Genomic DNA, 11,601 nt, shown 5'->3' with positions numbered 1-11,601 from the left:
TATTTTTTTCGATTCGGGATTTTCTTCCTTTAGATACTAAGGAATATCTTTGAACAATTAAAGATAAGCGTTATTGCACATGTTCAAAGTATGTCGACACCTTTACTTTGTAAGTTCTCTTTCATACTTACAATCTTGAAACCGATTTGCTACACTTCCAAACAAGTTTAGAATTGGTTCATCCGACTTTCAAGAACTACGTGATTGATCAAGAACACTCAATCACCAACATGGGTTTCACGGTTCTACCAAAACAAGTTTCGGTTCTACTTCCATGTGAGTACTTTGCATAGTCACGCTGGTTACCAAAATTTGGTTGACTAGGCACTAGGATAGGTTCCCCACATATATATGGTATCTAACTTGTACTTGCTGCACATGTCCATAGGATCGGTTCCCCTTTGCCTAAAAACGTGTTGCACATGTCCATAGGATCGGTTCCCCTTTCTGCTAAAAACTTGTTGCACCTCATACAAAGATCGATTCCCCTTTGTGATAGGTTGCACCTCTTACTAGGATCGTTTCTCCTTTACCCAGAGTCGGTCATACCAATAACACTGAATCGATCATACCATCTCAGGTGATTATTTAAGATTGGTTTCACTAATTTATAAAAGTCATACCAATACAAAAGTCAGGCCTTTGTGAATAGTTTGACCAAGAACATAAACAAGTCATGAGCGGTTATATTAATCACACATATTGGTAGTTCAAAAGATATGCAATGAATAACAATACCAATAATGCCTGAAGATTTCTCTTTCGATTCACAGAACAAGTTCATGAATTTACAAAGTTGACTCTAGTACATAATGAAACGACTCTTTAAATGAGTTTTGTCTCACTAATTTATGACAACCAAACTTGACATACCAGCACTTGGTGGTTTCAACCGAGCTATGCTCTAATAATCTCCCCCTTTGTCAATTTTAGTGACAAAACTCTTACACCATATGGATAAACAAATTCCTAGAATTCATTACACATACGCTTGTTTCCCGAATTCAACAGCACAATAACTTGTATACATTCAATCCATAAATGTCGTTGTTGACATTATAATAACAAAGCTAATACTCCCCCTAAAGGTAAGATAGGTAGATTTTATCAATCCGCACGTATTTTTTATTCCCTTTGTAGTCCATATAACTACAAGTATCATATGATATGCTACTCCCCCTTAGTCTATTCTTTTACTCTTTCGCTAGATAAACGTTTAAGCACAAATGTCCTTTCCCTTAGTGATACCAATCCATATAAATCAATACCAGTATCACTTGTTTACTCCATATATTTCTCCCCCTTTTTATCACAAAATGACAAAGAAACGAAAAAATAAAGGACAAACCGAAAGGATCTTACAAATCTTAATAGACTTGCAACCTATAGAGTTAAGCACGAGGGTTCCACACACCATTTTTGATAACCAATATCAAAATCGAAACTATAAAGTAGTTTTATTTTGATATGTTACCAGGAAAACAATTGCCCGAAGCAATTTTCCCTAATAGTTTAGCAAACCAAAAATCGGCTAAGCACCTTAGTTCCTTTGCTAAACCGATTGTACAAATACAATCGCTTGTTCGATAAGACCAAAATAAAGATAAATCTATTTTTCTAATCAGGTTTTAGTTATCCATATAACTTAGACCTTAAACTTTTAAACAAGACAAGTACTAGGTTAGTTAACTAGCATTTCTTGTTAAGGCATTCGATTAGACTTGAATAACCGAAACCTCCCCTTTGATAAGTCTAACTAAGATCAGAATTAACTTAGTTTCTCTTATCCAGAATCGAACTGGACTAAACAATTCATCCCGTAAACCTTTTCTTTCGTTAAGCCATAAACAATTCATACAAACCAAATAAATCAACTTGCGTAATTATTCACCTCAATCGGAAGAAATTGAAACAATATAGACATTAAAGCACCGCAATTGCACCGAAATTTTGTAAGCCTAAACGATTGATACCAAACAATCAAGCAAGATAACAATAGTTTTTCTTAACCGGAAACAATTGAATCACACACACATCCATACACAAATAATGGAATAAAACCTCAATTGTACCGAAATTTTATTAAGCAAAAGAAATAAATATATGAAATAAAATCAAGCTTTTCTTAAACAGGAAAGCGATTAACTAAGAAACTCGTTACCTCAAATTTTGCATACTCTTCTCCAATATGTTTGCATCTTCTTCCAGGGAGAATTGATATCTAAATATCATTATGTTGTCATCCTTATGCAAAACAAAAGAATAACAACAACCAACCTTTACTAGAGAAAGGTTGAAAACCGGTTTTTAACTATTGCAAACAAAAGTTGAAAACCCCGAAACACATATGCTTTTATGCTAAACCAAACGATTCAACATATTGTGACTTTTTGACATATTGTTTCTATCAGAACCCCTCATGATCCTTTGATAAAGTCTACCAACATGGGCTAGAACTTAATCCTGCTAAACCAAAAAGTCACCCAAACCATAAGGGTTCACAACATTATGAGATCGAATATCAAGGTAGTAAAACCGAAATCAAACATCCCATAAACATACATAGCAACAACTTAAAGCATTAAAGCACAGGCTATGTAAATCAAAAACTATCACAAGAAAAATTATAAATCAAATAATTGTATTCATAATAATAAGATAGTTTTATTCATAATAGACATGATACAATCATTGAAAGAAATAAAAAATTGATGTCTATTACTTTTTACAACTCAGTCCTTCATATCAGTGCTAAATGAAGACGGATTATTACTTTCAGTCTTCAGCTTCTGAATTTCTTCAAGTATAAAACCTTGTTGCTTGACCAGAATTTCTTGCAGGTGAGAAATTTTCGTGAAGGATTCCGCAAGAGCATGTAATTCTGTCTTTGATTGAACATAAAAGTCTGTCAATGCTTCAATACACTGATCTTTCCTCAGCGTATTCTCTCTTTCCTTCTTGCTAAGCCAATCCCCTTTTTGATTTTACTCTTAATATCAAGAGAAGATCCAGACTTAATCTTAAGTTGATCTTTCTGACCTAGCATCTTTCCAAGAGAAGATGTTGGATCCAGACTCATGGTTCGGACAAGGAATGACCAAAGAAGGAGAAGGATCTTTTTATAATTTTCATACTTCCGAAAATATAATATTCCTAAAAATACGAATATATCAAATATTTTCAAATACTAGATTTTATTCCCATAATCTACACACAAGTGCCTTGATTTTTCTTCTTCCTCACTCAAAATTCGGCACACATGGTGAAGAAATAATTCTAATACCAATCAAGTGGTATTAGTATGATATTTTCTCTCATTACGGAAATTTGAACAAACAGAGTGTCCTTGATCTAGCATCGTTATCATCTATTCGAAGGTTTTCCCAATCGGACATAAGAGTTTGAAGTCTAGCTTCTTTCTCCGAAGTGTTTCCTTCGAATACGGTTTAAAGATTATCCCAAGCTTCTTTCGAATTTTTACATGTTGATATATGATGTTGTAGATCACGACTTACACCATGTATTATAGCATTCAAACCATCTGAATTTTTCTTTGCAAGAGCCTTTTCTTCGTTTGAAAAATCTACTAAGCGTTTAAACTCAGTTTCCGAATTTTCTATCTTTGGACGAATGTAACCATCGACGACTAATAGCCATGTATTAAAGTCTCGTGATTGAAGAAAATATATCATAGCAGATTTTCACCATAGATAGTTTGTTCCGTCAAATCTTGGCGGAACGTTAATTGAAGTCGATTCATGAGAAATCGTGTTCATTCATATTGGATGGATCGCACCAAACATAGATTGTTAGATCTTTTCGTGTTTGCCTGATCTGATACCAATTGAAAATACGAGGGTACCCAAATATACCTCAATATAAAAAATTTCCACCTATAAGTTCTTTCTCCGAAAATGATTATCTGTGGACTTGAAAAAGCGGGGGTCTAACAACACCACCCAATATTTCGCTTAGCAATCTGTATGGACTAACTCCGAAATACTTTCTAGGGAATCAACTAGACAGTCAGACTCATTCTAGGTAAAAGTATCTCAAGGAGTTAATATCTCTCTCTTGTTTTGATTTACTCAAGCTAATAGAAATCAGCGAGTCTTTAATCAAACACAAGGAATAACTTGGATGGTACCAAAGACCAATATCCAAGGATCAATCAACGACAATCAACAACCAAAGGTCGGATTACTCTAATTAATGATCTAACGCACAACCTGTATTATTTCAATTATAAAGATAAACAATATAATGCGGAAATAGAAATAACACAGACACCAGAAATTTTGTTAACAAGGAAACCACAAATGCAGGAAAACCCTGGGACCTAGTCCAGATTGAACACACACTATATTAAGCCGCTACAGACACTACCCTACTCCAAGCTAACTTCGGACTGGACTGTAGTTGAATCCAAATCAGTCTCCCACCGATCCAAGGTACAGTTGTACTCCCTACTCCTCTAATCCCAGCAGGATACTGCGCACTTGATTCCCTTAGCCGATATCACCCACAACTAAGAGTTGCTATAATAGGATCCGGATATTGCCTATATGTAATAACCGCAATCGCAGGGTGTCTATAATGTAGACAGAGGCAAGTACGGGTCGAACCCACAGGGAGCGGTGGAAATACTATAATCAGTATCTCTAATCGACTAACCAATAAAGATGTTTTGGATTTTGAAAGAATAATAACAGAAAAATAAACTAAACGGAAAATATAAATGCACTGGGAAAGTCGGTAACCAGGGATGCGAAGTGTTAAGGATCCGGGAATATGTTGTAGGAAAATTAATCATGTTCAATCACAAAGGGCCTCAAATATACTCATGTAGAGCGGCAAACCTAACTATTCATACAGGAAAGATATTCCATTTACGAATTGTAGACAAGAATCATCAAAAATGAATTATTTGTTCTCACCTAAAAGTAGAATTTCTAAGCACTAATCATACATGGCATGAAGAGACAAGAAATATTCATAAATCAATTATTACTTAGGTTTAATGAGTTTTCTACTAATCCAACAATGAACTATACATGGCATAGCACATGAGAAATCTAGCTAGAAAATAAACATTGATAGAGAGATAAAATTATTAAAATTAAGTTCAATTGATAGAAAATCCTTGTTCATGAAAACAAATAAATCCTTTAAGTTCATCCTTTCACCTAACATGGAATTAACTAGCCATGACTTTCTTAAAAGCTGTAAACAAATATGAATAATTCTATAGCTAATTGAAATCAAATGCAAGAAATGAATCTCCAAACCCTAGTCTCCGTCGCTGTTGTAGAGGGTTCACAGCCGCAGCCCCCTCTCCAAAAACAGAACTCCAAACCGACCTCCCCCTGTTCTCCTCCTTGCGGCCCCTCATATCTCCACCCAGTAATCCGTCCACCAATGTTACGGTCCATTAATTGTAAGATGTGTAAAGAATAGGGGTGTTCATGGTCGGTTTTGGTTCGGTTTCTAGCCAAACCAAAACCGAAACCAATACTATTGGTTTCTAAAAATCTTAACCAAACCAATCCATTAACCATTGGTTCGGTTTCCAAATGGTTCCAGTTGGTTTCGGTTTGTCCCAGTGGTTTTTGGTTAACCAATAATTATGTCAAACCAAAAAAAAGATACACAAATTTACAGACAAAAAAATCATAGTTACCGATAGTATTGGTTTACACAAATTTACTGACAAAAAAATAAAATATCAAGAATAGTTAAAGCTTACTCTAATTCTAGAGATCAAAAGAAGATTTATAATATATCTTAATTTAGTTATTGACAAAAAAGTCGAGAAGGAAGACGGGAAGAAAAAGGTCGAGTAGCAGCAGCTGTAGTTGGGGGTGGAGAAGGGAGGCGACTGAGAGAAGGAGAAAGAGAAAGAGGGAGAGTATCATAATGAAATATTAGATTTAGGGTTTCTATTTATCCTCTAAATCAATGGGTAGAATCTAATACTTGTAAATCGACGGCAGAAACTAAATTTAAAAATTAATCGGTTTTCCAATGGTTTTTGGTTCGGTTTTAGAGGTCAAACCAAACCAAAACCAACACTGTCGGTTTTTTACTTTTTATACCGTAACCAATCCATTAGTAAATGGTTCGGTTTGGTTTCTTCCTAATTGGTCTGGTTTGGTCCGGTTCCAGCGGAAAATCGAAACCATGTTCAGCCCTAGTAGAGAATCAGACAAAAGGAAAAACTTGCCGTTAAAAGATTAATGATGTCGACACCATATTCTTCTTACCATACCCATACATTCATACCAAAATCCTCATGCATGTGCCCAACTGTCATATAGACATTAATGACGACCTCTGTTTTCCAAATTCAAACTTCTATGTTCTATCGGGTGCAGATCCTCTGTGACCGAATTGTTCCTGTCCTCTGTCCCGGCTAATGACAGAGTGACACCTGTTGATATTTTAATTAACTTCGAATTAATACTTAGTTAATTTAGATTAAGAGATATAATAGGAATCAAATATTATTTTTTCCCAAACCTGGTAACCAGCTTTTCACATTGAAAGACTCAGTACCTGCGGCTCTAATTCTTGGAGCGAAAAAAAACTTTAAAGAAACTAGTGACATATATGGAAATCTTGTCACTGATTTGAAACAAATTTTCTGAAAGTTGATTATCTTGTGACTGACCTTGGCTGTTACTTAAGGATTGGATTGGATTTTGATTGGGAAAATTTAATGCAACCTTGCTGTACTCTATTTTTATCACTTGAGAGAGTTCTTCAAATTCATCTTGGTCAATATCTAGATATACAGATCATGAATGAGATTGTAACATCAGTTTTGATCATGTTTGGAAGCCAATATATCTCAAAACAGATTTAAAAAAGAGATTAAAAAGAGATCATTTAGTTTATGGTTTTTTGCCTAAATGAAAGCATAAACCAAATTTTAGCTATTAATCATCTAAATCCTCATGATCATCACTTTTCTTTATATGTGATGATCATCAAAGGTGTTACAGTTTTTTCAGAGAAGTAATATGATGTTTTTTCTGGAAAGAATGTATTTAACTCCTGATTAATTAAAATTTAATTTATGAATTAATTTTAGTATACTACGTGTCGCTCTATCATTAGGCGGGACAGAGGGACACGAACATTTTAGTCACGGAGGATCTGGACCCGTTCTATCCAACCAAACTCTCCCACCGACGACCACAAATTACGGACCCCAACCTGGTATCCACCACCATAGCAGCTAGCTCGATCAACAACCAACTCGGCGCCCATTCTTCTCAAACTCGGGCCACCATCACCAGTAGACCAACACTTCCATGCCACCATCTGCTACCATCTCCGACCCCGACGGACCATCTGAGCACCTTCATTATACAGCTCCAGCCTCAATGAGACTGTTTTCATCTTGAATGACGTCTCAGGGTCAGAACCCATCAACGTAGCTCTGCGTGAAGTATCCCATATCAAACGACAACATATACCCCCAAAATCTTCTTTCCCTGTTGTATAACTTCGGAAAATCTAGCCAACATACTGAACTCCTTGCTTTCTTGCTCCACTCACGGAAAAATCCCATATGAATCTCGACCAACTCAATCACCACCACTGCCTACGTACACCATCAGCAGACTTCATTATCCATCATGGAAGCAACACCAGATCTTCGTACGTCTGCAACGTCACACCCAAACAACACCCATGCAGATCCATTCTCCCTGCTGAACTTCTCTGCAATTATACTTCACACGAACTTCACTTCTCAACACCATCGAGTCAGTTTCATCATTAGACAAAACCAAATCAATTCAAGCCAGTCAATGCCCATATCTCCCCCTTGCGTTCATTCTCACATGAACTCAAGAATTGACGCCGCTGTTAAACACTAAAAAGCACCATCACTGCCTTCAGTGGAAATTCCACAGCCAACTACTACCGGTAATAACATCTCAATTATCTGCTCATTTTAGCTCCATCCGCTTTGAACAAACAAACCTTATTTCCGGACCATATCGAACCCATTTCTCCAATGTTCTTCCTCATTCTTCACATGCACGGCAGTAACATACAAATCCTCTATCCACAGCAAACCCCGAATACCATCGTTGTTGTTGTGAAAGAGGGCCTGACCTCCATTCGATACAGTTACAGACCACATCAAACCAATCTTCATATTCATTTCAAAAGCCCCAAAATTCTGCTGATGCAGGAGACTCGAATATAATCACCACTGCCTGTAACAGCAGTTGATTCAACCATCGACAACAACCAACACCATCCTTCTTTGCAGCTGTTTTCTCAACCATCATCACTCAGCCGATTGGAAGCTTCACTCCATCTCCATCCATTAACCACAGATTCATCTCCGTTCGCATCTGCCCTCCAGTTCATTTCTCAATCACCACCGTCTGCACTGCAGCTCTGTAAATCCATCACAAACAATACCAGCTACAACTCCACTTAGAATTCGTCTTCAGTTGACAAGAAATCGCACCACCATGTTGCTGCTGTATATAATGAGCGAAATTCCAATAGTTGAAGCCTGCATCTCGTCGGCAGTGGCGGCTTGAGGAAGACATGAAGCTCAAATTCATTCTCTCGGTCAAAAACTCGAGTTGCTAGCTTTAGAAATGAATTTCTTCTGCTCTGCGAAGGAACAAAATAGGCTGTTCAGATGCCTCTGAATTTTGGTGAAAATGAGGCCACATCTACTGTTTCTCTGCAGCCGCGAGAGGGCCGGGCTTGAGTGCTGCTGATATATAAACATGCTAGGCCAGCCACATTTGAAGCTCTTTTGGTGTTGCAAGTGCCAAACACTATCTTAGCTTCACATTTCGCCATTTATCTTCGGATGATCGGATTTGCTTATATATCCTGCAAATGACTCAAAACAATCTTATTAGCGAAATAATGAGGCCTAGCTAGTGTAATTATGGGTGTAATTGTGTCGCACTCACATGCTTATCATGCTACGACCCAAAATCGTAGGCTTTGACAATAAACAAATCTGTCTCACACAGACAAGTCTATCAAAGGATCAAATATGTCTCCCACAGATAAACCCTAAAGGTTTTGTTCCATCTTTTGATAATAATCAAGGTGAACATGAACCAATTGATAATCCGGTCTTATATTCCCGAAGAACAACCTAGAGTTATCAATTACCTCACAACAATCTTAATCGTATGGTAGCGAAACAAGATGTTGCGGAATCACAAACAATGAGACGAAGATGTTTGTGACTACTTTTTATATCTTGCCTATCGGAGATATCAATCTCAAGCCAATCAATCTGATTGTACTCGTACGATAGAAGATGCAAGATCAGACCATACAACTACGATAAAAGTAGTATCGGTCTGGCTTCACAATCCCAATGAAGTCTTTAAATCGTTAACCTGGTTTTAGAAGAAGAAAACCAAAGGTTAAAGGAGAAACGACTCTAGCACGCAAACTAGTATCACACGTAAGGTGTGGGGATTAGTTTTGCACAATACTAGATGTCTGCTTTATATAGTCTTTCAAATCAGGGTTTGCAATTAAGTTACCTTGGTAACAAAGCAATCAATATCCACCATTAGATGAAAACCTGATTTAGATTCAAGCTAATATTTCTCAACCGTTAGATCGAAAACTTAGCTTGTTACACACACTTGACAATGCACGTTTCTAGGTTTGTTAACCGTACCCAAACGTATGTACTTGTTGGTTCAACAATAGTTAACCAAATGGTTAGCCATATGAGCATTTCATATCAACCATGTTCTTCTTCACCATAACTAGTTCAAATGACTTCAAGATGAACTAGTTAGAGAGTTGTTCAATTGCAAGGAAATCTCATGTACTACACAAGACACAATTGAAGCAAAAATGATTTGATTCACTTGAATCGGTTCATGAACTTTTATAGCCACGGTTTGCAAACTGCATTCCTTATTCTTTTTAAGTTTAAGTTCAGAAATCATCTTCAGATATATAACCTTCTCAAGTTCGCAGACTAGGTTCGCGGACTTAAGTTACCGGGCAGAGTTTACAAACTCCAGCAGAAATTCTCCAGTATGAGAACTTCGCCGGTTCGCGGACTGGGTTCGGGACTGAGTTCGCGGACTTAGATTCACGCAAATAGTTTGTCGAATCCAGCAGAAATTCTCGGGTTTGATGACTTCGGCAGTTCGCAGACTGAGTTCGTGGACTTGTCTCACGCCATTCTTCTGGTTCTCTTGATCAACAAAGTTCGCAAACTTTGGTTCAAGGAATAGGACTTATACATAAATGTGTTTCCACAACAATGCTTATTTCCACCATTTGTTATGTAATCTAAACTCTCATTTCAATCATTGAAACATTCTTAGAGGACGTTATATAGTTGTTATACCATTTATCGTCAAAGCAATTTTCAAGATTATTGAAACATATCATGACTTTCGTCACATGGTAAAGATAAACTTGATCGAAGCGAAAATATTACCAACACATATTTCGAGATATAGATAGGCGAGGTATACTCGGCTCGAAATACCAATTGTGTATAATCCAAGTCTATATATATAGCATATGACTTCTTGTATCAAAGAGTAGGAGATAGAGTAGATAGACTTTTGAGTGATTGATAAGTTCAAGTCTTCACATACCTTTTTGTCGAGAAGTTCCACCAGTTCCTTGAGTAGTTCTTGTACTTGTATGATGAATCACCATGAAGTCCTTGAGCTCAACACTTTCTATCCTAGTCCGAGACTTAGCTATAATAGACTAGAAATCAAGACTTATAGTTTTGATCACTAACATTGACAAACATGCTTGAGATAGCAACGCATGCGAGTTCGGACGAGCAATGCTCTAACAATCTCCCTCTTTGTCAATTTTAGTGACAAAACTATCAATATATATGGAATACAAAAAAGATAAAGAAACTTTAGTAGCTCATATTCCACATGTCTAATCTTCAACATTCCTCGAAATCTTCGTCACTTCCAAGTACTCCAATGATCCCAAAGGTTGTAAGTTTAGCATCACCGCTGTTGAAGATCCGTAGCTATAACAATGAGAAAACATAGTTCTCGATCATTGTTATACAGTGTCATAGTATCACCTATGGTGATATGTATCACTCCCCCTTAGTCAACATTCCATCTCACATGGAAACCACTCCCCCTTACACAATGATCCGAAAACCATATGTATTTGTAGTGTGAAATATATATTAATTCTCCCCCTTTTTGTCAATAAAATTGGCAAAGGTACAAGAACGGGATCATAATGAAATTTCCGAGAGAGACATTTCATGACAAAAGGAAAAAATACATACCAACTAATTTAGATGCAATCATAAAGCCGAAGCTAAATGCATTCATCAAGGAGTTTAAATATACAAGATAACCCCTCTAAAGTTCCACAGCCGCACACCCCTCAATATATGACCATTAAGCACAAGTTCAAAAGAACTCTCCTCCATTTGATGTCATTCCCGAAAGAACAACAAGAGCGACCTTAATTTCAAAAGAAAAGAAGGATTTTTATTGGACACCAAAAACCATGAGAATGATTTTCTATATCCAAAAACTCAATCAAATTAATCACAAGTAAACCCATGATTAATTTAATCGG

This window comes from Papaver somniferum, chromosome 3, assembly GCF_003573695.1.
Source record: "Papaver somniferum cultivar HN1 chromosome 3, ASM357369v1, whole genome shotgun sequence".
NCBI classification, from domain to species: domain Eukaryota; kingdom Viridiplantae; phylum Streptophyta; class Magnoliopsida; order Ranunculales; family Papaveraceae; genus Papaver; species Papaver somniferum.
The sequence above is the reverse complement of the archived record's forward strand: the minus strand, read 5'-3'. Positions refer to the sequence as shown.